This window comes from Gopherus evgoodei, chromosome 1, assembly GCF_007399415.2.
Source record: "Gopherus evgoodei ecotype Sinaloan lineage chromosome 1, rGopEvg1_v1.p, whole genome shotgun sequence".
In the NCBI taxonomy this organism is placed as follows: Eukaryota; Metazoa; Chordata; order Testudines; family Testudinidae; genus Gopherus; species Gopherus evgoodei.
In genome coordinates this window covers 235,933,978-235,958,122 of record NC_044322.1, presented here as the reverse complement: position 1 = coordinate 235,958,122, position 24,145 = coordinate 235,933,978, and the positions used below count along the sequence as shown (strand labels likewise).

The 24,145-nt window shown below is 44.2% G+C and overlaps 1 pseudogene; it reads right to left on the bottom strand.

Annotated features, from left to right (window-relative positions):
* LOC115644562 overlaps positions 1–3,096 on the bottom strand; it is a 13,812-nt pseudogene extending 10,716 nt beyond the window's left edge.
* Positions 3,097–24,145: the final 21,049 nt, after the last annotated feature.

Below are 24,145 nucleotides of genomic sequence, written 5' to 3'. Positions count from 1 at the left end.
CAGAGGCAGCCTTCAGCTAGGAAGCCTCCAGTTCCCTCCCTGACTGACTTCTCTCTGGCTGCCCCTTGCCTTCTGGCTCCCTCCCAGCCTTTAGAGCCCTTGGCTTGTCAGGCCAGCAGGTGTTGCCAATCCTCAGGCCGGCATCAGGCCTTTTCCATCAGCCCCAATCTTCTTCCCTTGATTGGAACTGACTGGGCAGGGGCTAATTAGGTGCTTTTGCACCAGCACCCTGCTATGGAAACAAATGACTTTAATGGTGCATTTTGTCACAACAACAGAACCTAGTGAAAATGTCCCTGCAATGGTGACTGTCACAGAGCATTTTCTAGAATTTATTCACACTGATGATACTAAAGGAGCTGGTATAACAAATGTGCTTCTCAAAAAGCTGGAAGATATGGGAATTGCGATAGCTGACATGAGAGATCAGGGCTACGATAATGGTGCCAACATGAGAGGAAAGAACAGAAGAGTGCAGACACGGATCTGAGAGTTAAATCCTTGAGCTTTTTTTTGTCCCATGCAGTTCTCATTCATTGAACTTGGTGGTCAGTGATGCAGCATCAGCTTCTAGTGAGGCTGCTGAATTTTTTAATATAATTCAAAGCATCTATGTATTTTTCTCTGTATCAGCTCATCGATGGCAAATTTTGAAGCAACATCTGGGAACATTTTTTCTGACACTGAAACCACTGAGTGCCACACAGTAGGAAAGTCGAGTGGAGATGATAAAGTCTATCAAACACCAAATTGGGAAGATAGATGATGCCATAGTTGCCATTATGGAGGATAATGCTATGACAGGAACTGTTCATGGGAGAACAGTGGCAGAGGAAAATGGAATCACCAGAAACATACGTAACTTCAAATTTCTGTGTGGCTTAGTGTTGTGGCATGACATACTGTTTGAAATAAATGTTGTAAGCAAAAGACTCCAAGGTGATGACCTTGATATATCTGGAGCAATGGAACAACTGAACAAAGCAAAGTCATACCTACAGTCTTATTGGTTAGATGAGGGATTTCAAAATGTTCTGAAGAGTGCACAGAAGTTGGCAGGGAACTTCACACTGAAGCTATTTTCCCACCCATTCATGAATACAAGAGTCACCGAAGAAGAAGACATTTTGATTATGAGGCATTGGATAATCCCATAAGAGACCCTAAACAACAATTTAAAGTTGAATTCTTTAACCAGGTGCTAGATTGTGCAATACAGTCGGTTGAAGAATGTTTCATGTAGCTCCGGAACACAGCAGTATATTTGGGATGTTGTATGATATTCCAAAACGCCTCACTATACCTGAAAAAGACCTACACCAGCAATGCAGGGCACTAGAGACAGTGTTAACACAAGATGACATGCGTGATATTGATGCGAGTGATTTAGATGATGAACTGAAAGCCCTTTCAAGATACATTTCAGCAGGATCAACTCCAAAGGCTGTTCTGGAATATATGTGCACAAATAAGATGACTACCCTCTTTCCAAATGCTTTTGTTGCTCTGCGCATACTTCTAACACTTCCTGTAACAGTTGCCAGTGGAGAATGCAGCTTCCCCAAGCTGAAGTTAATAAACACACATTTATGCTCCACAATGACACAGGAGAGGCTGGTCGGCCTTGCAACCATCTCAGTAGAGCATGAGCTGGCCCAGACTGTGGACCTCCAGGAAGCAGTTCAAATATTTGCAACCAAGAAGGCAAGGAAAACACCACTTTGATTCTTCAACAAGATAAAAATGCCAGTGTTTACTACGCAGACAAGAAAAGTTACATTTGCTGTTCAGACGTTTGAAAATTAAGTGTTACTTAAAATTTTTGAGCAAGGCATTTAAAAAAATTAGTTCTCCTTTATTGGGGCAGGTAGCAGAGCAGTATCATGAGAGGAGTAGAACAGGAAGAAAGTAGAATTGAGACCTTTCAAAGTTTTGGCCCAAGTGAGAGGACATAGGGGCGTCATTTGAGCTCCCCGCCTCAGGTGGCAAAATGTTGTGGGGGCCATAATTATTTCTAGTGACCCTTATTTTTAGGAGATAAATCTGTGATCTAAAGTGATGTATAAGTGGTATAAAATAGATGGTCCCCTTATACTAACTAGAACCATGTCAAGCTGAAACTTGTGTTGTATCGCTCCTTTTTTTAGCCTCTTAAACAAGTCATTTTTGCAGCCTGTGTGGATTTTTCTAAATTGAGCACTTTGCCGCCTTTTCCCTATACAAGGGAACAAAAAACTCATAAGACAAAGGATTTCTACGGTATCACAGTGATGCTGAGAGAGTTTTAAAGTCCTATATGTAGTGCCTTTTCTTCCTTTATTGCTCTTCATAACACCAAAAGAAAATACACTTCAGAAATACTGTACACACCAAAAACTGCATACACTAGAGACAGTCCTATAGTCTATAGCTCCTTAACCCATACCCTATGTGTGACATTGCACTCCATATGTTTTATGGAAATATGCTTATGAGTGTAAATATAATGTAACTGAAATATGCTTTATGAAGAAGGTCTCTTGCAAGGCATTGTTACAAAGCTTATAATCTACTGAGTGTATTCATTCTATTTGTATGAATGTATCATTCTTGTATCTGAAGCTAGAAATATGAAGTATTATTCTGAAGTCCTATTGTAACTATGCAAAGTGTGGGCCATTAATGGTGGCTTGGAATCTTGAAGGCTCCCATTAACTGGGATAATTGGTTGTGAATGGCTCTGTTTACTCGCAAACCTTCCTGGGTATGTGCAGGCCAGCCCTGAAAGAATGGAGAATAAGGTATTACAGTGACATGTAATCTTGTCACCTGGTTCTGGAATCCATCTTAAACCTGATGCTTTTCCATTTAGAAGGAGGGGTTGGGACCCAAAGAGACAAAAGATTCCTGCCTTGTGCCAAAGCTATAAAAGGGGTAGAACAGAATAAAGGGGGCTGCCGATCATGAGAAATCCCCTAGTTACCACCTGAGCTGGGACTAACAAAAACTGTACCAGGGGAAAGGACTGGGGCCAGACTGAGAAACAGTCTAGTCTGTGAAAGAAGCTTAATGGAACATCTGAGGGTTAGATTTACCTGTATTCAGTTTCTTAAACATGTATTAGCTGGCGGGAGCTATTAAGCTTCTTCATTACTTCTGCCTGTTTTATTTTCTCTAAGGCCTTATCTAAACTACAAAGGGTTTTCTGGTATAGCTATACTAACAAACTCTTCTAGTAAAGGCCAGTTTATACCAGAAAGAGTTCTTTTCCTGGTATAGCTCAGGCCAGTTCCCCAAACAAACTAAATTATATCAGCAAAAGAACTTTTTTGATGGTGTAAGTGCATATACAGTGGGGCTGGTGCTGGTATAGCTATGTTGGCCAGGAGTGAGATTTCCCCCTCCCAACCAAGCAAGCTCTTCTATCAAAACTTTTAAGTTTACACCAGGAAGAAGTGAAGAGATCTGAAGTGCTGGTGTGAAGGGTGCTAAAAGAGTGCAAAAAAACCCTTTGTGATGAATAATGGGCAGCACTAGGAAAAATCAGGGGTTAAGTATACAAATCTCCATAATATTAAGTGTTCACGCTGTCTAATTTTAATCTCATCTGATCTGTATTAAGAAGGTCCAATTGAAGTACGATGAACAGCCTGCTGTCACATGGCATACCACTCACCACCAGACAGGTACCTCCTCCTGGTACTCTGGGGATTAGCTCAAAGCTGACACCCCTACATCCAGTTTGCACACCAATCACCCCAGCCACCTACAGCTCCTCTTGAAGCCTCAGGAACCACAGTGTCCTCATTGTGGCTCAGCCCTCAAGCCATGTCTCTGTCCAGGAGAGTTTAACACCTCAATAGTCCTAGGCAGTTTTCTTGCTCACTGCTTCAGGGTCATTCACTAAGGCCACTGCTACACTGACGCTTTACAGCGCAGCAACTTTCTCGCTCAGGGGTGTGAAAAAAACACCCCCCTGAGCGCTGCAAGATACAGTGCTGTAAAGCGTCAGTGTAAACAGTGCTGCAGCGCTGGGAGCGTGACTCCCAGAGCTGCAATCTAAACCCCATGAGGATGTGGAGTACATGCAGCGCTGGGAGAGCTCTCTCCCAGCGCTGGCACTGTGACTACACTCACACTTCAAAGTGCTCCCGCGGCAGCGCTTTGAAGTTTTGAGTGTAGCCATACCCTCAGTGGCTAATAGAGTAAACCAGGCCTCCACCCTCTTCTCTGGGTTCCAGCCCAGGAACTCTCAGCTCAGCAATCTGGGCTCTCTCTCTCTCTCTCTCTCTTCCTACCATCAGTTACCCTTTTCTTCCTGGGCCTACCATTTCCCAAAGTCTCCTCCCTTGTCCCAGGGAGTCTCTGTAATTTTGACTCATTAATCTCTTTCTCTTATAAGTGCCTATGTTTTCCCAGCCACCCTGTTGCCTTTCAGCTCCTGGGCTTTATAGGCCCCATGTAGCGAGGCGGTGTGGCTCCCCTCCTCCCCAGGGAGGGTTGAGCCCCGTCAATCACCCCCCAGGGCGGAACCGCTGGGAGGAAGTCCCACCCCCCAAAGGGTCAGGCGGCGACCCGGAAGGATAAAAGCCGGGCCCCAGCCCTCAGTCAGGGCTCAGCCACCGGCAGGAGCAGAGGTGCCCGCTGACCCTCATCACCAGGAAGCCGCTGAGGCCTGAGGCTGGTACGACGAGGAGCTGCGAGAGCTGCCCAGCAGTCGCTACGACGAGGAGCTGTGAGAGCTGCCCAGCAGTCGCTACGACGAGGAGCTGCGAGAGCTACCCAGCAGTCGCTACGACGAGGAGCTGCCAGAACTACCCCGTCCCTACTACGGCCCCGAGGAGCCGCCAGACCAGATCTGGCCCACTGTCCCGGAGGTATTCCCGGACCTACCGCCCTGCCCTGACTGGGAGGAACCCATGGTGCTGGACACCCCAGCGGACCAGGTAGGAACCAGAGGGGAGGCTGGAAGTAGCCCGGGGGCAGCTGACTACAGTCAGGCTGCAGAAGGCCCTGTGCCTGTGTCCGTGTGTTTCAGTCAGGACGCCCCCAGACCGCCACTAGAGGCTTCAGCCACTACTAGGGCCCTGGGCTGGAACGCAGAGGAGTGGCTGGGCCTGCGTTCCCCCTGCCACCCGTAATCGGGTGGCAGACTCCCCCCGCCCCTATTGACTTTGCCACTGCTCTGCCCTGCCCCAAAGGGCCAGAGCCGATAAACTGCTACTGTGTTTGTCGGTGCCCCGCCCGACCCAAGGACTGGGCCCCTATTATTTAACTGTGTTGCTGTTCGGTCCTGCACACAGGGCCCGAACCACCGGAGCGGACTGCGGTCCCGAGGGCAGAGGCCCTCGGACGACAAGACGAGGTCGGTGAGGCTCCCCTCCTCCCCAGGGAGGGTTGAGCTCCGGCACCCCCTCGTCCACACCCCACCTATTCCTGTGCAGCTGAGCCTCCTTAATCAGATGTCTAATGGGCTAATTGGCTCATCTGGCTTGCATTAAACCCTGCAGGGTGAATGTGGGGTAGTCACCCCATCACACCTGCCAAAATGCAAAGGTTATGTATGCCAAACATTTAAGCAGGGGACCTATGGCTGAGACACATTCTAGATGAATGATGCATACTAATTGTCAACCTGGAGAGAACTTTTATTGAACCATCAGCCAAGATTTGCAAAGCTAACAGCCCTGGTGCTAACTGCCAAATTTCTCACAACAAACCCAAACTATGTCCTCATTATTTTATATTCAACATTTTAAAACCTATTTTTTAAAACAGAAGAATATATAATCTCAACACCTCAAGTTATATAGTGAATTTCCAAGCTAAGTAGTATTGGGCTAGGCCTGTACTTGGGCAGGAGTATTCCAGGGCAGTGGTTTTCAACCTGTGGTTTGTGGGCCCCTCGGGGTCTGCAGACTATGTCTAAGATTTCCAAAGGGGTCTGCACCTCCATTCAACATTTTTTAGGGATCCACAAATGAATAAAGGTTGAAAACCACTGCTCTAGGGAAAACATAGATACTATAATGAGTGGTGTTTGTAACAAACAGTCTCTGGGTACATCTACACTACGGGATTATTCCGATTTTACATAAACCAGTTTTGTAAAACAGATTGTATAAAGTTGAGTGCACACGGCCACACTAGACACATTAATTCGGCGGTGTGCGTCCATGGTCCGAGGCTAGCGTCGATTTCTGGAGCGTTGCACTGTGGGTAGCTATCCCGTAGCTATCCCATAGTTCCCGCAGTCTCCCCCGCCCCTTGGAATTCTGGGTTGAGATCCCAGTGCCTGATGGGGCAAAAATCATTGTCGCGGGTGGTTCTGGGTACAGCCTCGCCCCTCCCTCCCTCCCTAAAAGCAGCAGACAACTGTTTCGCGCCTTTTTTCCTGGGTGAACTGTGCAGATGCCATAGCACGGCAAGCATGGACCCTGCTCAGATCAATACCGCAATCGTGGACATTGTAAACGCCTCGCGCATTCTCGTGCAGTCTATGCTGAACCGGGACCTGCAAAGCCAGGCGAGGAAGAGGAGGCGGCTACGGCAGCGCGGTGACGAGAGTGATGAGGACATGGACACAGAATTCTCTCAAACTGCGGGCCCCTGCGCTTTGGAGATCCTGCAGGTAATGGGGCAGGTTCTAGCCATTGAACACCGATTTTGGGCCCGGGAAACAAGCATAGACTGGTGGGACCACATAGTTTTGCAGGTGTGGGACGATTCGCAGTGGCTGCGAAACTTTCGCATGCATAAGGGCACTTTCATGGAACTTGCTTTCCCATGCCCTGAAACGCCATAATACCAAGATGAGAGCAGCCCTCACAGTTGAGAAGTGAGTGGCAATAGCCCTCTGGAAGCTTGCAACGCCAGACAGCTACCGGTCAGTTGGGAATCAATTTGGAGTGGGAAAATCTACTGTGGGGGCTGCTGTGATGCAAGTAGCCAAAGCAATCATTAAGCTGCTGCTACGAAAGGTTGTGACTCTGGGAAACATGCAAGTCATAGTGGATGGCTTTGCTGCAATGGGATTCCCTAGCTGTGGGGGGGCGATAGATGGAACCCATATCCCTATCTTGGCACTGGAGCACCAGGGTACTCAGTACATAAACTGCAAGGGGTACTTTTCAATGGTGCTGCAAGCACTGGTGGATCACAAGGGAAGTTTCACCAACATCCATATGGGATGGCCAGGAAGGGTTCATGACGCTCGCGTCTTCAGGAACACTACTCTGTTTAAACAGCTGCAGCAAGGGAATTACTTCCCAGACCAGAAAATAACAGTTGGGGATGTTGAAATGCCTGTAGTTATCCTGGGGGACCCAGCCTGGCCCCTGATGCCATGGCTTATGAAGCCATACACAGGCAGCCTGGACAGTAGTCAGGAGCTGTTCAACTACAGGCTGAGCAAGTGCAGAATGGTGATAGAATGTGCATTTGGCCGTTTAAAGGCGCGCTGGTGCACATTACTGACTCGCTCAGACCTCAGCCAAACCAATGTCCCCTTTGTTATTGCTGCTTGCTGTTTGCTCCACAATCTCTGTGAGAGTAAGGGGGAGACTCTTATGGCGGGGTGGGAGGCTGAGGCAAATCACCTGGCCGCTGATTACATGCAGCCAGACACCAGGGCGATTAAAAGCGCACACCAGGAAGCGGTGCGTATCAGAGAAGCTTTGAAAATGAGTTTCATCACGGGCCAGGGTACGGTGTAACTGTTGTGTTTGTTTCCCCTTGATGAACCCCCCTCCCCTTGATTGACTCATTCCCTGTAAGCAACCCACCCTCCCCCTTCGATTACAGCTTGCTTAAGGAAATAAAGTCACTATCGTTTAAAAATCATGTATTCTTTATTAAAAAGTCATTATAAAAAGAGGGAGAGAACTGACCCAGTAGCCCGGGTGTGGTTTGGGAGGAGGATAGGAGGGAAGGAAAAGGTACTAAAAACATTTCAATGTAATGACAGCCTTTTGGTTGGGCTATCCACCGAGGTGGAGTGGGCGGATGCATGAAGCCTTCCCCCATGCGTTCTTACACATCTGGGTGAGAAAGACATGAAACGTGGTGAGGGTGGTTACACAGGGGCTGCAGCGGCACTCTGTGACCCCGCTGCACTTCCTGAAGCTCCACCAGACGTCGGAGGATATCAGTTTGATCAAGCAGCAGCCCCAGCGTTGCATCCCGCCACCGCTGATCTTCCTGCCTACACCTCTGATCTTCCTGCTGCCACCTCTCATCTCATCTCTCCTATCCTCACATTGGTCCCTCCTGTCCTCACGTTCACTGGCACCTTTCCTTTAATTTGATACTACGTCCTTCCACTCATTCAGATGAGCTCTTTCATTGTGGGTTACTTCCATGATTTCCAAGAACATTTTGTCTCGCGTCTTCTTTTTCCTCCGCCTTATCTGAGATAGCCTTCGGGATGGAGTAGAGAGACTTAAAAAATGTGCAGCTGCATGAGGGAGGGGAAAAAAGGGAGAGAAGTATTTAAAAAGATACATTTTACAGAACAATGCTTATACTCTTTCCCAGTGATCAATATGATTCACCTCACATAGCACATGTGATTTCACTACAAGGTCGCATTTTGCATCTTAACATTGAGTGCCTGCAACTCTGGTGTTACAGATCTCACAGACGCAGGCCCGGGCATCAGAATTCAGCTTGCATGTGGCCATGATAAGCCATTGTCTTTCGGCTTCTGCAGCCTTCATATACACAGTGCCCTCCTTTCCCAAATACCAAGCAAATCCCGTTCAGTGATGCTTCTTTCCTGTTAACATGCAGCAGCAGAAGCCACCCCCCCACCTCCAGTTCTGTGGGATGATCGCTCTACCCCTCCCCCCACCGCATGGCTGGTATCATGGAAGATCACTGCTAATCAACCCCTTTCCCCCCGACACCGCATGGCTGGTACCAGGGAAGATCCCTGATAGCCAAACGTGAAAAAGCTCAGCGCTATTCCCCTTCCTCAGCTTGGCTACATGCAAGGAAGGATTTCTTTTAAGCAACAGGCAAACAGCCCAGTAGGAATGGCCATCTCTGTCCCCTTACTTAAATTCCTGAATTTCAACCACGTTACCATGAACGATATCACTCTCCTGAGGATAGCACAGCGAGATAAAGAACGGATGTTTCTTGAATGCCAGCAATCACCGGGACCATAGGCAGCTATGCTTTGTCATGCTATGATACCCGATTACTTGCTACATGCATGGCGTGGTAAAGTGTCCTACCATGGTGGATGGAATAAGGCTGCCTTGCCCAGAAACCTTCTGCAAAGGCTTTTGGAGTACCTCCAGGAGTGCTTCATGAAGATGTCCCTGGAGGATTTCCGCTCCATCCCCAGCCATGTTAACAAACTTTTCCAATAACTGTACTGGCTGCGAATGCATCCCAAGTCCTCAGGGCAAACCAATCATTAAAAAACGCTTGCTTTTAAACCATGTTTTATATTTACAAAGGTGCACTCACCAGAGGTTGCTTCCATGGCTTCATTGTCTGGGCTAGTGGCTTGGGAGGGCTGGGAGCGTAATTCCGGCTGGGCGAGAAAAAGCTCCTGGCTATTGGGGCTAATGGAGTGCTATGTGCTCTCTGCAAGCTCGTCCTCCTCTTCCTCCTCCTCATCTTCCCCATCCACAGAATCCTCAGACATGGCAGAGATTACCACCTCCACCTCGGAATCCACGGACAGGGTGGGGTAGTGGTGGTGGACCCCCCTAGAATTGCATGCAGCTCAGCGTAGAAGCGGCATGTTTTCGTCCCTGCCTCGGACTTTCCGTTTGCTTCTTTGGTTTTCTGGTAGGCTTGTCGGAGCTCCTTAACTTTCACACGGCACTGCACTGAGTCCCTGGTGTGGCCTTTCCCCATCATAGCCTTGGAAATTTTTTCAAATTTTTTTTCATTTCGTCTTTTGGAACGTAGTTCTGTAAGCACAGAATCCTCTCCCCATATAGCGATCAGATCCAGTACCTCCCATGCGGTCCATGCTGGAGCTATTTTTTGATTCTCAGGAGACTGCATTGTTAACTGTGCTGATGAGCTCTCCGTGGTCACCTGTGCTGATCAGAGCTCCATGCTGGGCAAACAGGAAATGAAATTCAAAAGTTTGTGGGGCTTTTCCTATATACCTGGCCAGTGAATCTGAGTTGAGATTGCTGTCCAGAGCGGTCACAATGGTGCACTGTGGGATAGTGCCCGGAGGCCAATACCGTCGATTTACGGCCACACTAACCCTAATCCGATATGGTAATACCGAATTTTAGCGCTACTCCTCTCGTTGGTGAGGAGTACAGAAACTGATTTAAAGAGCCCTTTATATCAATATAAAGGGCCTCGTTGTGTGGACGGGTACAGCGTTAAATTGGTTTAACGCTGCTAAAATCGGTTTAAATGCGTAGTGTAGACCAGGCCTCTGAATCAACAACCAATATCCATTATAAAGCTCTGTTTTATCTTCACTATGTTTTTGGCTTGCCAGATTGGCATAGACTAACAATTTACTCTGAAGACAAAGGAGAATATTTCCACAAAGTACAAAGAAAAGTCAAACTGTATGAATCATTTAACAATTATCCTGATACGAAAATGATTTTTTTCTAACATTTCTTTATCTCCCCCTAGCTCCTAAATAGCTTGTTACTTCCTCATCAAGCTTAAATTTCCTTAAAAAAATTATGTTGGCAGGGGTTCTGGAACAATGTTTATAGTGGGGGTGCTGAGAGCCACTGAACTAAACTGTAACTTCTGAATATAATGGAAACCACTTCAAGCCCAGCAGTGCTGCAGCATCCCCTGCATTCCTAGTTCCAGCACTTATGTATGTTGGCTACATTTGAAGAAAATAGATTAGAGCTATGCAAAGTTATTAACAAGCTCTGTTGGGGATAGTTTGGGGGTCAGTCCTATCCACACTGATGTCAATGAGGGGTATGTGTGTATCCAGGTGTATATACACCTCTACTTCAATATAACGTGACCCAATATAACACGAATTTGGATATAATGTGGTAAAGCAGTGCTCCGGGGGGGGGGGGCAGGTGTCATAACATTTCTTCCCAGATCTGGACCTTAGCGTCCAAAATATGGGTGTTAGCATGAAAACCTCCATGCTTAGTTACCCGCTTGGACCTGGTAATTGCTGCCACCAGCCAGGAATTATATAGTGCCTAGCTCACTGTGATCTCCCCAAAACCTTCCCTGGGGAACCCCAAGACTCAGATTCCTTGAGTCTCACAACAAAGGGGAATAAACCATTTCCCTTCCCCCTCCTCCCCTCCAGGTGTTCCCTCCCTGGGTTCCTGGAGAGATATACAGAAGCAAGCTCCGTGAATCTAAACAGAGGGAGTCCACTCTCCCTGTTTCAAGTCCTTGAAACACAAGCACTGAGAGAGCTAACCTCTCTCCCCCCTCACCCAGAGGGTATGCAAAGTCAGGCTTAGTAAATCTAACACAAAGAGATTTTCCCCCTGACTTCTTCCTCCCACCAATTCCCTGGTGAGCTGCAGACTCAATTCCCTAGAGTCCCCACTAAAGAAAAACTCCAACAGGTTTTAAAAAGAAAGCTTTATATAAAAAGAATGAAAAAAAGGACAAAAAGGATCTCTGTATTAAGGTGACAATATACAGGGTCAATTGCTTAAAAGAAAAATGAATAAACAGCCTTATCCAAAAAGAATACAATTTAACACATTCCAGCAACTACACACATGTAAATACAAAAGAAAACAATATAAACCTATTGTCTTACTATCCTTGTACTTACAACTTGGAAACAGAAGATTAGAAAGGCAGGAGATAGAAAAATCACTCTCAGAGCCGAGAGGGTCAGACCCAAGACAAAAACAAAAAACTCACACCCAAAACTTCCCTCCACCCAGATTTGAAAAAGTCTTGTTTCCTGATTGGTCCTCTGGTCAGGTGTTGTTTGTTACCCCTTTCCAGGTGAAAGAGACATTAACCCTTAGCTATCTGTTTATGACAGCAGGGCTGCGAACTCCGGAGGATCAAAGCAAGTTTAATATAACGCGGTTTCACCTATAACGCGGTAAGATTTTTTGGCTCTCGAGGACAGCGTTATATCAAGGTAGAGGGGTATATGCACATTCATACACACACACATATTCACAGCCCCACTGATTTATTTGAAACAGTATCCATTACTCTGGATCATATCCTCATTTGCAGTTAAGGGGCATTCAAAGCAGGCGAGAAGGGGTATGTGTGCATAGGGTGACTAGATGAGAGGGAGAAAATATTGGGACATATGGGGGACGGAGCAGCGAGGAGGAAAAAAAAAAGCCGAATGCTGCCGGCGAAGCACCAAAATCAATCAATCAATAAATAAAAAAGGCGGCAGAACGAAATATTGGGAAAATTGCCTCCCTACCAAAGATCGGTTTGGATGCGGGACAAACACCTACATATCGGGACGGTCCCAATTTTATCGGAACATCTGGTCACCCTATGTGTGCACAGCTTTCTGAACATCAGGGAAGATCTGGACCCTGATGTGTGTGGGACATGTTGCTGTCTATTGGGTGGTTGAAGCTTAGAAAGAATATATAGATTATAACTGTAGTGAGCTCTTTGGCTCAGTTGATGGAGCTCTGTATATTTAAAGTTAGAGAACCAGGATTCTAGTCCCAAAGATAAGAGTTTGACCATTGTTTAGGCTATAATAGAATCATTATAAGGCTTCAACCCACTCAAACAACAACAAAACTTCTGTCTTCAGAATCTCTTTGAGAATGTGTTATGAAACCTTTAATTGAACCAAATCATTACGGTGGAACAGAAGGCCTAGATGACTTGCCAAAGATTACACAAGAAGCTTGTGACATAGCTGGGAACAGACCTCTGATGAAATAAACCCAGAGCTTATCCTCATTCAAATTAGTACAAAACTCTGTACTTAGTTTGGGTAGGCCAACTATAAAATGGGCTAAGCATGTGCCCCCATCATTGTTGAGTGTTTTGAGATCTAGAGATGAAAAAGCAGTATATATATAATAGTATTGCCCCAGACCACTCCCTGTAGATCTGTGAACAATGTAGCTACCTATGGCCTTATTTATAAAACCCAAGCACTTAAAAGCAACTAACTGAACAGCTAAGGATCCCACAAACCTCATACTACCTTCATAACAGGCACATTATTATTTCCAAGTACAAAGAAATATATATTTCATCAAAACAAAATCTCTTTAGCATTGACTCAGAATAAAAATTGTTGCAATGTATTGTGGGATACCTGCACATCTCTGAGGGAATTGTGACAATTTGGGATCAAATGCCCACAATTTCTTCTGTCCTATTCCATAATTAACCACTCTTGTACGCCATTTATGAGCTCACTGCCGCAGGCATGGATATGACAGAGTAAGACTCTGTTCTCTTCCCTGTCATAAGGGCAGCATATGAATCTCTTGTATTTGCAGACTCCGCACTCAGACAGACAACAGAGGGTGATGTGACAATGACTATAGAGGCTACACTGTTAATAGCTATTCATGGAGCAACTATATGAAGTGGAGCAGCAATTTTGAGCCAACCCAACTGGTGGGAGTGAATATGATGCAAACCTGGGACAATCAGCAGTGGCTCCAGATCTTTCAGATGCAGAATCCCACATCCATGGAGTTCTGTACTAAGGTCACCACTGTCCTGCAGCACAGAAACACCAGAATAAACACTGCCCTTATGGTGGAGAAATGAGTGGTGCTTACCATGTGGATGCTTGCAACCCCAGATTGCTATCGACTAGTGGGGAATCAATTTGGTTCTGGAAAATCAACAGTGGGAGCAGTTGTAAGGCAAGAAAGCATGTTCTGTTGCACAAACAGGTCAGACTACACAATGTGCAGGAAATAACAGATAGATTCACAGAGCTGGGCTTTTCTAACTGCTTCTCTAACATGTCCCCTTTCTGTGTCCCTCCCCATGCCACCAGCTAACCACCAAATGGTTATGCATGGCAGGCCTTGGTGGATCGCCATGAATGCTTTACTGCAGTGGTGGGTACACTGTGGCCCACTGCTTCCCGCAGCTCCCATTGGCCACTGGGAGCTGCAGGAGACCGTGCCTGTGGATGGTTAACGTCAGTAAAATGTCTCGCAGCCCGCAATCAGATTACCTGATGGGCCACATGCGGCCTGCGGACTGCAGGTTGCTCACTACTGCTTTACTGCCATCACCTTTGGCTGGTCTGCAAGAGTCCACAATGCCAGGATCTTCAGACATTCAGGACTTGTTGATAATCTGACTGGAGGGTCTTTCTTCCCCTGGGCCCCCCAAGGTTTCTGTGCTAATCCTGATCCTGGGTGACTCTGCCTACCCTTTGTTTCCCTGGCTCATGAAGCCATGTAACAATAAGCTGGACCAAGGCAAGGCAAGGTCTAACTAAGCACCTGTACACTTGCAAAAGGAATGGAATGTATCTTTTGAAAACTGAAGGGCAGGTGGAAATGCCTCATGGCAAGGCTAAACCTAAACAAGGAAACTATTCTTACAGTTATTGCTGCATGCTGTGTGTTGCATAATATTTGTGAGAGCAAGGTGAGAGAGTTGCCTGGCTGAATAAGTTGCTTGCCAGCCAAGGGCAGGCAGGCTGCTGATTTCGAACAGCCTGAAATTAGCACAGTTACCACCACTGACATTGCTAGTGCTTTTCAGGTCAGAGAAGCGTCAAACAGCAAGTGTTAGCCTGACACTGTTTGTTTTTGAATACTATTACATAACTGCAGATGTATTGTAGGCGATGCCTGAATACATTAATTTTTATAGATATACAAAAACCTTTGTGGATGAATGAAGTCTTTTCTAGCCCTTGAGGTAGCCTCATAATTCCACTGCTCACAGCAAACAAGCATAAACTTATGCACAGCTGGTCCTTTATTTACAACACAACAGCACTATCTAGGCAGAGTGCAACATGCAGCATAAGAGGACTAGAGGCTGCCCCAGGAAATATGCAGCCAGTCTTTTCCAGGAAGATTTTCTCACCGCCCCTCCACAGGTGATGGTGAAATAGTGCCCATGAAACTAATTCAGGCCCCTTCCCTTGTGTGCATGTATTATACAGACTTTAATGACATGCTCATATATTGTTTTCCCCCATAGGACCCGTCTCGTTCAGTGCACAGAAAAGATGGAGGTCAATTAATGATCAGCCATTCAATGACCATTTTCTCCTCATTGCTTAATGTGTGGCCCCAGGCCTTCTTTAGTCATGCTATTCAAACCCTGCTCTGAAGATAGAATTATTCATTACCTCACAGGCTTTTCCATAGTGCACATCCATATTGTACCTGAGCGCTTCATAAATATTAATCAATTTATTTTCACAGCACCCTGTAAATTAAAGCAGTGCTGTTATTCCCATTTTACAGATGGGTAAATGAGGCACAGATATATTAAGGTCAAGAGTATTTGCTACTTTTGACTGCCCAGTTGAAACACTTAAGACCTGATTTCTCAAAGCACTTTCATTATATAACACTTAATACATTCAAATCACAACTGCCATTGATTTCAGCTTCTACTGTGAGTGCTTAGAACTTATGCAAATCAGACCCCAGCACCTCAAGTCCCCATAAATAAGGAACGCACAATTAGTGACCACCTGTAAAAAAGTCTTTAAAAGGTTTAAGTGATTTGTGTACTATCACATAAGAACTCTGTTAAGGTTACCCAGGAAACCTTAATTTTGGTGTTTCCTAACTTCTGAATACTTGACCAAATTAATTTTCTTCTAATTTTTGTTTAATATATGTTATAGTTGAGTTCACAAAGTTTGTAAAGCACTTTGGGATCCTTCAGGATTAAAGGTATTATATCAATGTAAGGGCAATGTACGTTAATTATAATTACTGAGAAGATTCAGGTATTCTCTAACAAATATTATACTGCACTGCTTTGTAACTTTTGAATTATTTACTAATCCCTTCACTGATAGAGGGAAAATATTTTTTTCAGACAAAGTGCTTAATTTGTTTGATTCACTTAGCTATAAATGAATCTACAGAGTATTGTACTTGTTTTCAATTCTGAGAGTAGAACTATTGATAGAATAAGGTATTTGATTGTGTGAAAAACAAACATTAGTTTTGGTCCATAGACAAAATATTGACGATTATGCAGAAATTTAGTCTTAAATGTGGTGAACATCCATTACACATTATTTTACTAAGTGTATACACTGTATGTATCTCAAATGCTTTCACTCTGCAAAATGAAGAAAAAAATACTCATTTGCAAAATTGCCAGTTCAATTTTTAAAGATTATTGATTCTTCTATTCTATTTATTCTTCTTGTCTCCTCTTTGGATGAGGTTTTCCTCACTGGTGAATGAGGATTGCGAATTTACTACTTAGGCATTCCTCCCTCCCCCCACACCTCCAAGCTCGGTAATTCATTTCCCCTTATATTATTGCTTCACAACAGGTCCTTCCCTAGCACACTAAAAGCAAAAGTACTATCTCTTGGGGGAACAACATCACCACTGTATTATTATTATTTTTTGGTAAAGAAACATGGAAGTTATGAGCCAAATTAATCAATTATGTTGTAAAACAAAATTAATGTTTTAACTAGTCAGGATCCTTAATTTCACTCTCCTTGTCTAAATGATATCTAGAAATATTACAGTCATGGGTAACTTAGGTCATGTCTAAACTAGAAACTTTGGTTGACAAGTTACATCGGCATAAAGCTATAAAGTTAGTATATCACTTGGTCGTGTGCATACTTGGCTTCTTCTGCCTGTGCTTCATGTATTCCCAGAACTATTAGTGTTCATGCACAGTGTGGTACACCATGGGTAGATATCCCCAGTGTGCAACCCATCATTGTCCAGTGTGCTGACTTTTGGAAAGTTGTGGCAATGCATGGTGAGGCAGAAACAAGTGGCATAGGAATGACTGGGAGCAAGGGGTCAACTTCCCAGTGTGCCACTGTCTCGATCCCATAATGTCTATATCCCATAATTTTCACCACTTTTTAAAAAATCCTGTGAACCGGCATGGCCCTCCTCACTGTCCACCATCTCTGACAGAAACCTGCACAGCTCTGCACTATTGTCATAAGTTTTACAAGCAGAGAACACATGATAGTTTGGTGTTTGCAGAGCCATAAGAACCAGATGAGCAGGAGACAGGACAATTTCTTGGAGGACAGATTGCTGTGGGACATAGAATCAATTCAAGGTTGTTGGTGGTGTTAACAGAGCATCTGAAGATGGTGGAACACCACTTCTTGTAATGCAGGTTTGGGATGACGAGCAGTAGCTTCAGAACTTTTGGAAGCACAAGGCCATGTTCCTGGATCTGTGTGCTGAGCTCACCCCTGCCTCCAGTGCAGGGACACAAGAATGAGAGCTGCACTGACAGTGGAGAAGTGAATGGCAATCACACTGTAGAAACTTGCAACACTGGATTGCTACTGGCCAGTAAGTAATCATTCTGGAATTGGAAAATCCGCTTGGGGAAGTTGTCATGCAACTATGCAGGGCCATTAATTGTCTCCTGCTACACAGGACTGTGATTCTCAGCAATGTGCAAGATGGATTTGCAGCAATGGGGTTCCCAAACTGCAGTAGAGCAATAGGCAGCATGCATATTACTATTTTGGCACCAGTCTACCACAAAGTACATCAACAGAAAGGGCTGCTTTTCTATGGTTATGGTGGATAACCACGGATACTACTTTGCAGGGGCTGCTCTAGGCATTTTGCTGCCCCAAGCACGGCAGGCAGGCTGCCTTCGGCAGCTTGCCTGTGGGAGGTCCCCAGTCCCACGAATTCGGCGGCAGCCTGCGGGAGGTCCACCGAAGCTGTGGGACCGGCTGACCCTCCACAGGCATGCCGCTGAAGGCAACCTGCTTGCCGCCCTTGCAGCGACCGGCAGAGTGCCCCCCGCGGCTTGCCGCCTCAAGCATGTGCTTGGCGTGCTGGCACCTGGAGCTGCCCCTGCTACTTTGACATTAATTGGACTGGTCAGGGAAAGTGAATGATATTTGCATATTTAAGAACACAGGACTGTTCCGAAAGCTACAAGCAGGGACTTTCTTTCCCAACTGGTCTATTACCATTGATGATGTTGAAATATCAATAGCATTCCTGGGGGACCCAGCCAAGCCACGGCTCATGAAGCTGTACACTGGCCACCTTGACAGCACCAAGGAAAGATTCAGCTACCAGCTCAGCAGGTGCAGAATGACAGCTGAATGTGCTTTTGGTAGATTGAAGGGTTTCTGCCTTTGTTCACTCAAGATTGGAACTCTGTGAGAAAGATATCTGACTGGTTATATTTTCCTACTGTGACCTGCGTAATAGCTGTAAAGCAAAGTGGAAAAAGTTGCCACTGGGGTGGAGGGCAGAGTTGGTGAGGCTGTCTGCTGAGTTTGAACAGGAAGATACAAGGGCTATTAGAAGAGCTCAGTTCAGAGCTATACAGCTCAGGGAGGCATTGAAAGAGCACTTTAAGAGGGAGACACAGTAATGTATTGCGATATACTGTGCGCTACCTAGCCCTGCTGTTTTAGGGAGGAAATGTATAGTGCTTGGTGCACGTCTGTGACTATAACATTTTCAATGCACCTATTAATTTTACACTGCTTGCTGTACATTTTATGATTATTGCACTGTGTGTCATTGATCCTATGAGTTGTGTCACACTACATACAGTAACAAGTATGTGGTCGGTTTCAGAGCTGCTAGGCACTCTGCAGTATATCCTGTGAACTAATAAAGAATTGAATTTTATTCAGTAAAAGTAAAAAGTGAAAAGAAAAATTCATGCAATTTAAAAGCAAATACATTAAAAACTAAATTAATGGAACAGAACATTCATATTCATTTTACCTACACATAGAGTTGCTTTCACGTGTCTGTGTAGGAAAGGTGTGGTTGTCCTTAATGTTCCCTGAGGTGGAGTGGCAGGGATGTAACTCCTGATCCACGTGTGGAATGTTGAGGGTAGGGGATGTAGGGAGGTGTTATAATGGAGTTCTCCATGGACTGCAAAGGCTGGCAAACCCATGATTGCTGAACTCACAGGTTCCCAAGAGCCTGCAGCATCTGTGTTTGCTCCTGGAGAAACCCCAGGTTGGTCCCAGTGTATTAGAGACAAAGTGGGTGAGGTAATATCTTTTACTGGACCAACTTCTGTTAGTGAGAGAGAAACTTTTGAGCTACCCAGACCTTAAAAAGAGCTCTGTGTAGCTTGAAAGCTGGTCTCTTTCACCAACAGAAGTTGATCCAATAAGAGATATTACCTCACCCACTTTCTCTCTAAAAGTAGATATAGTTTTTCTAATTGATCAGGAGGGCGACTGACAGATTAACCAGACTTAATTTGCTCTGAGTTTCTTCACTCACAGGTGGCAATGAGTGTTGTTTAGCAAATGGAGTTTTCTGTTGATTCCCTCATTCCTTGTTCAGTTTGAAACAGATGGAATTTGATTTTCTAATAATAACTATGGGCTTAGAATAACAACTCTTACATTTCCATCTGAGGAGAGGGAAAGGAACAGATACAAATCCCACACAAACACTCCAGCCATCTGGACAAAGTGTGGAAATAATACTTCTATCTAGCTAGGCTTTTATGCTCATCACTGTGGTCTCACTCAAGGCAGATTTTGGCTCTATGGTTCTACAAAACATATATAGAGAAGATCAAATTTTGATCTTTATAAAGCACAAGTTTTCTATAATTACAGAAAATATTAATAAACTTGATGGCTTTCAAAACCTTACAGATACAGTCAAAAAAAGAGACATCTGTTGGTACAATGAGAAACCTTATATGTAAAAACATAGCTCAAGTAATTAGTTTTACAAACTGAGACAATTACTGATGCAGATCTGCAAAACTAGCTTCAAAATATTTTTGTTTAAGCAACGTAGAGGTAGAATTTACATCACATAGCCATAGAAAAGGAGGAAAAAATTGTGGTCCCCCTTCATTTTGGAGCTGACTGAATACGAGAATGCTGTAGCAAACCCTTATATGCCGAAGATTTTGTTACTTTGACAAAAAATAGTTTAGCTTTTTATAGCATTTTACCTTAATATCTGAGTGTTTTGCAAACATTAATTAAGGTTAACAATTGCTCTTTGAAGTAATTACTATCAGAACTATGATAAAGTAGAGCAGCAGTCACCTGCAGGAGAATCTTGAAAAAATGACACCATAAAAATCTCTTGGGGGAACAGACATGACATCCAAAAATACTTTTCTAATTGAGGTAGCAGGAAACTAGTGATTTTGGAGCTGCACCTTAATGTGAGCACCTGTGCCTTTAATTTGGGATCTTGACCTTAAACCAACTGTTTTGCCTACTAGGGACATGATTCTGCATATCAAGCAGTGGCTTACATTAAAGATGGTGAAAATTGTAACGAAGGGAGCTCCAAGAAGCACTGAGCTTCCCAGAGGCACAATGCCTTCCAGAGCTCCCTGCTGGACAGGAGAAGCAATGTCACAAGGTAGAGTTTCTCCCCAGCCTGCTAAGGACTCACTGCCCTACCCATAGTCTCTTTGGGTATATCTACACTGCAAACACACACACACACGTAACACCCAGGGCACCCAGTCTTTGAGACCAACTTTACATATGTAGGCTTACCAGGTTTATGCCTCAGTGTTAAAAAAAGCAATGAGACATTCCCACTCAGTTACTGATATTTTTAGTTTGGTAGCAAGGACCCTACAAGCCCAAGCATGTAGAATCAGGCTCTGAGACTTGTTTGTTTTGCTGGGATCAAAGCATCTTACTGGTCACTTGGAAGAAATTTCCAGGGTTATCAGAGAAATTAAAAGTCTGTTCACTATATTTGTTTATAGAACAGGTTTGGATATACACTAATAAGCATTTTTTCTTGTATTTTAAAAAATAAGTGTTTGTCTTTCTGTAATAATTTTAAATAGACTCCAATCTTATTTTTTGTTGATCTTACTAAGCCAATATTTTAACTGTTAGATTTAGTAATAAACCTCTCTCTCTCGGTTCCCCTAACCCTGCAACTATTTTGTAGTTATAAGGAATTATCATTTGGGAGGAGTATGAACCTATATGTCATCAGTCATTTCATTGTATCCTACTATTTGCCCCCCCACATACCCCCCCAAAAACACAAGGATGAGGGAGACAACTCTAAGTACTCTACAGGGACTAATGATGGGATGGCAACACTGAAAGCAAATTCAATTTACCCTCTGGAGATAATCCACTTGATAGTTATTTTTGGGCTAGTAGGAAATAGCCAGAACAAATGCAGTTTTCTAGGTGGTTATACTAACACACTAAGAAGTTAAATAAATTGTCCAAGGTCACATAGCAAAGCAGAGGATCAACAGGGAGTCTGTTTCCCTGCTGATGTAACAGCACTCAGGTATCCTGACTACTCTGACCACTAGGCAGCACTGCATACTGTGCCATAATTATAGTCTTCTGCACAGTGTAGTTCAAGATACACTCATACAACATAAAAGATGATTTTCCAATTAAAATACTTTCAAGGAATTCTTTAGAGAGTAGGGTGACCAGATGTCCTGATTTTATAGCGACAGTCCCAATTTTGGGGTCTTTTTCTTATAGAAGCTCCTATTACCCCCCACCCTCTGTCCTGATTTTTTGCACTGTCTGGCTACTCTAAGAATCTTCCAGGCTACAATACCCAAAAATACAAGTTTAGGAAAGAGAATAAGGAAAAGTTGAAAATCCTATTGAGTGACCTGGCAGACTTCTTAGTGAATTAGCATCTTTATAAACGGACTTTTTCTTAAGCACTCCAGGAGCCTTCATCTAGTGAATGGGAGTTCACAGGTAAAGCTATTTTAAACAATAAGCTTCTGGAAGAATAAAATGTGTAGAGTAAATATTGGAGAAAAGAATGTTTGTCTGCTTTACTAAAAATGTATCAAAATCAAGATCTTTTCCTTTTCAGCATGGTTTTTGTGTGTGTTGGACTTTTTATTTTTTTACAGCAATGGAAACTACACCTGAAATGTCTTGCTCTCACCTATAGAAGCCTAATACTTTTAACTGGCCTGGTGTGGTGACTGATGAAAACATGTGGGCCGTGACCTTTTCAATTTAAGTAGAATGTGCCCTGCAATGACATGACTCCTTCAATTCCTCTTTATTTCCCCTCTGCCCCCTATAGGGTGACCAGATGTTCCGATTTTATAGGGACAGTCCCGATTTTTGGAGCTTTTTCTTACATAGGCACCTATTACCCCACCCACACCCCCATCCTGATTTTTCACACTTGCTATCTGGTCACCGTCGCACCCTATCAAGAGGGAGTTGGAAGTAATTCCCTGTCTCTTGTTACTGTTAAACTAGCACTGCTAAGGATAACTTTTATCTGGCTCAAAAATATTTCTGAAGAGTAAGTTTTTGCCTTAAGAATGCACAACATTGCACCAAATAATGGCATGCATTTTCCAGAGGTGGGCCTCAACTACAAAGACTATATCAATATCTGAGATGTTGATATAATTCATTATAGACATAGCCCTGCTGCAAACTTTGGATCAAGATACAAGTTTATCCAGAATATGTTTGGATCTAGTGTTTTAGTTGCATCTAATCCCTAGCATTTCCCAAACAAATTTCTGGGGAAGATTCCCCAGCCCTCCTGTTTAAGGGTTTATCCCAACTCGCACCTTCTGATTACTCAATTCAAACACTTTATAGGCCAGATTCTCTGCTGTGCTGAGATTTGTTAAGAGCTGGTTACAGCTCCTTGATTCTCGGCCTTGTACATGCAAGTCCAGGGCCAGCTCCAGCTTTTTTGCCACCCCAAGTGGCAGAAAAAACAAAACAAAACAAACAAACAAACAAAAAAAGATAAAGCCCTGATTGGCGGCATTTTGGCGGCAGCTCAGCCATGCCACTTACTTCTTAGGCGGCAATTTGGCAGCGGATCCTTAGCTCCGAGAGGGACTGAGGGACCCACTGCCGAATCGCCGCTGAAGACCCAGACGTGCCGCCCCTTTCCATTGGCCGCCCCAAGCACCTGCTTCCTTCGCTGGTGCCTGGAGCCGGCCCTGTGCAAGTCATAGGCAAGGTCTATCTTACACCAGCTGGCAATGGTTCTCAGAGGACCTTTTGTCAGCTAAGAATTCATGAAATGAAGCAGCACCCCAGCCATACCCTCTCCTGCTTATTATACACTGAGAGATTTGTGCCAGCTGAGAGCTCCCATCTGCCAGAGTAATACCAGATGGCTAGATGTAACCACTGTCCCACTACTTTGGGCAACCTAGGTAGCCCAAAGGGGCCAGATTGGATTTGGGAATCTGGCCTCTTATTCCTGCAATAAATTAAGGGGAGGAATTCTGAGGCCTTTCTAATGCAGAACACTGATGATTTCACAATAATTTTATTCTGTTTCATGGAATGCAAATGTCAGTGTTCTCCACTGTTAATGCTAAAATTGAACTACCAAAAACCAAAGGAAAAGCACTTGTGTTTGTTACAGTTTACTCTCCCACACTGAAAGGTAATGAGGCTCCTTCCTAAACTAAAGGGTTGAGCTCTGGTGTAAGTTCAACATGGATAATATTGATGTCAATTCTTATTGTGTCTCTAGGAATCTCAGGCCAGCCCTGCAGACTGCTACATGGATGCATGGTCCAATGAAGTAAGAGTTTGCCGAGCCTCTGAACTATTTATGTATTTTCTCAAAAATGCATTATTTCTTGAACCCAGTCTGTCTGTTCCATATTTTGAGATTAAAGTATAGATTTATGGGACTATATAAAAGCTGTAATCAAATTGAATAAACTTTTCGGATTCTCCCTTCTATAAGTTGTGTATAAACAAACACATTCTTTCATTCCTAAAATAATACCATCAAGATTGATAGTTTCAGCAATTAACCTACTCTTTTTGTTTCTGTTTGGCCAGAGCAATTGTCTTGTAAATGCAGTAAGTAAATAAATAAATACCCCACTTTTAATAGTTACAACCTTAGGCCCAGCTACTCCAATCACATGTCACTTCAATGGGCCGCACTGTGGGCACAGGGACTACCTGCTTATAGCTCATTGCAGGAGTGGGGTTTTATAAAAAAAAGGCCTCAGTCCAGTGAACACTTATCCACTTGAATAGTCCTATTGCTATTGAAATGTTTAAGTGTTAAGTCATTGA